At 44.8% G+C, this 2671-nt stretch overlaps 1 protein-coding gene across 1 annotated transcript in view; it reads left to right on the top strand.

The window, feature by feature from the left end:
- Positions 1-2671, top strand: part of LOC104982806 (allergen Bos d 2) — a 9284-nt gene that overhangs the window by 5635 nt on the left and 978 nt on the right. The gene's annotated exons all lie outside the window — the stretch shown is intronic.

The following is a 2671-nucleotide window of genomic DNA, read 5'->3' as shown; positions in this document are numbered from 1 at the left end:
CACCCCCCCAAAAAAAAAAAAAAAAAAGAATGGGATGACAAAACCCTTCACCTTGCCAAGTGTCCAAGGGTTGGGCTTCCTTAGTCTTTGGATGAGAATAGCTAAATCCTGACATTGATGTAGAAGCCACAGTGAGATGCTTTAAGGACAATGGAGGTGGTGTGAAGGCCTGAGCTGTGAGTTATGATGATCGCTGGGGAATCCCTCTGTGAATGAAGGAGATTACAGCCACAAAACATGCATGATGATAAATGAGACTACAGAAGATGTCAGTGGCACAGGTCACACAGCATATCATCTCCTGTATCTCAAAGAGCTGTGAATACCTAACTTAGTGTCTCTCGATATCAGACCTGATACCAGACTGCTCACAGCTAGTTTCACCAGGTGGTAATTCTACGAAACCCCCAGGGGTACACACACAGAGGAACTTCTGTGAAATGGGTCTTGTAGGAAAATTTCCCCACTGCTTCCAGCAGCAACTGCTTCTATCATGCTCCAGACAATATCATATTAATGCTAATCAGCCCAACAATGTTTTATTTTTTTTCATGTTAAAAGAAAAAAAAAACGAAGCAAGAATAGAGCAGCATCAAAGCACGAAAAGTGTCCCAATCATCTATATGAAGACGGTAGACCTTTTCTTCAAAATCATCATTTCTTCTCTCCCAGGAAATCATGACCCTGAACCCACGGCTTTCCAACTATGAATGTACTCTGCTCTTGCTAATGTTGCTGGATTCCTAAACTGATCAATAAATTGATTAAAGCACATATGTGTAGTGAACAAAGGTTCTATATTTGCAAATACTCAAAACTTGTAAATTCAACCATGCAGAAAGTTGAGTGTACAACGAAGGAGGAAATAACTCTGTTTACCATGCATGGTGTGAATCCTGCCAGTGTTTCTGTGAGATGAGAGAATAAACCACTGAAGGTAGTTTTATATGGTGAAATGAGGTTCCGATCAGTTGTCACATGAGAAATGGGATTGGTTTTCAGATACCTTATTCTGACCTGTCCTAAGTGGAACCTGAAAGCAACTCAACGATGGTGTCAAGCAGTGTTCATCTGCTGTGGGGTTGCAGGAGGCAGTCAGGATGTTGCAGAATGAAGTCTTACATGGCTTCCAGGGGGCGCGGTAGTAAAAAATACACCTAGCAATGTAGGAGATGCAAGAGATGCAGATTCAATCCCTGGGTCAAGAAGATGCCCTGAAGAAGGTAATGGAAACCCACTCCAGTATTCTTGCCTTGAGAATCTATGAACAGAGGAGCCTGGCAGGCTACAGTCCATGGAGTCGCTAGAGTCAGCCACGATTTATGAACTGAGCACACACACATACAACCAAAGTGAACAGTGTTTACTAAAGAAAGGGCAGTGATGGTATTTACAAAGCACAGGGTCTGTGATGTCCGACTACAGTGGGGGCTACTCTCCATCTCAAACCCCAAAAGCAGACACTTTGATGCTGATGCAATGCAGGTGCAGAGTTACCTACAGCTCTGCACAGAAGTTGCTCATCAGATATTTTTCAAAGTAATAGTCATTGATTGGTGCCAACTGATGGGCAAAAGAAGCATCATGGGTGTCCTGTAGGTCATGCCACTGGACCAGACAACACACCAGGAAAAATGCATAAGGGAGGTGAAAAAGATGACACCATCCTAGACCACTCTGGAGACCTCTGGTTGATTCATGAGGATGTGGAAGGCTGGGTGCACCTGAGCGGCTATGAAGTGAGAGGCAAGACAGAATAGGGCACTGGGCCCGGACCCTGCCAGGGCTCACTGTAAGCTGCGTGCACTCTGAATGCATGTTACAAGCACAGCCTGATGTCCAAGATCAAGATACTGGTGTCCGTCGACTTGAGTTGTTGACGGAAAATGCAACAATGGCGGGTTGACGAATAAGCTGTACTCCCTTCGTGGATCACTGCCTTGCATGCTGAAGGGGCTGGCATAACTCAGGGAAGCTATGGGCCATTTCGTGTAGGGCCACCCAAGACAGAGGGGTCATAGTGAAGAGTTCTGACAGAAGGTGATCCACTGGAGGTGGGGCGTGGCTAAGCACTCCAGTATTCTCGCTGTGGGAACCCCATGAACTGTATAAAATGGCAAACACATATGACCCTGAAAGATGAGCCCCCCAGGTTGGAAGGTGTCAATATTGCTACCAGAGCAGTGCAGAGGGCAGCTACTAATAGCCCCCGGGAAGAATGAAGCTACTGCTCACTCAGGTCTCACCCAAGGAAGCCACCTACGACAAGAATTAAAACGAAGAAAGAACAAATGGAGCAGAGGGACTTCCCCAGGGGTCCAGTGGTTCAGAATCCACCTGTCAATGCAGGGAACACACACTGAATCTATATCCTGGAATATCCCACGTGTGTATGATGGCAAAGGCGTGCACTACACAAACTCCGCTCATTCAGAGTCTGAACAAGAGAACCATCACAACAACAAGCCCTCAGCCCATCACTAGGGAGAGGCAGAACACAGCAAGTAAGACCCAGTGTGTGTTGTAAAATTAAAAAAAAAAAAAAAAAACCCTTAGCAGAAGTTATAAGAAGTATGACCGCTGAGTTACCCACCAAAATACTTTTTTTTTCTTAATTTAAATTTATTTTAATTAGAGGCTAATTACAATATTGTATTGGTTTTGCCAAGAT

This window comes from Bison bison, unplaced genomic scaffold, assembly GCF_000754665.1.
Source record: "Bison bison bison isolate TAMUID 2011002044 unplaced genomic scaffold, Bison_UMD1.0 scf7180017860578, whole genome shotgun sequence".
In the NCBI taxonomy this organism is placed as follows: Eukaryota; Metazoa; Chordata; class Mammalia; order Artiodactyla; family Bovidae; genus Bison; species Bison bison.
Note: the sequence above shows the minus strand (reverse complement) of the source record. Positions and strands in the feature narration are given on the sequence as shown.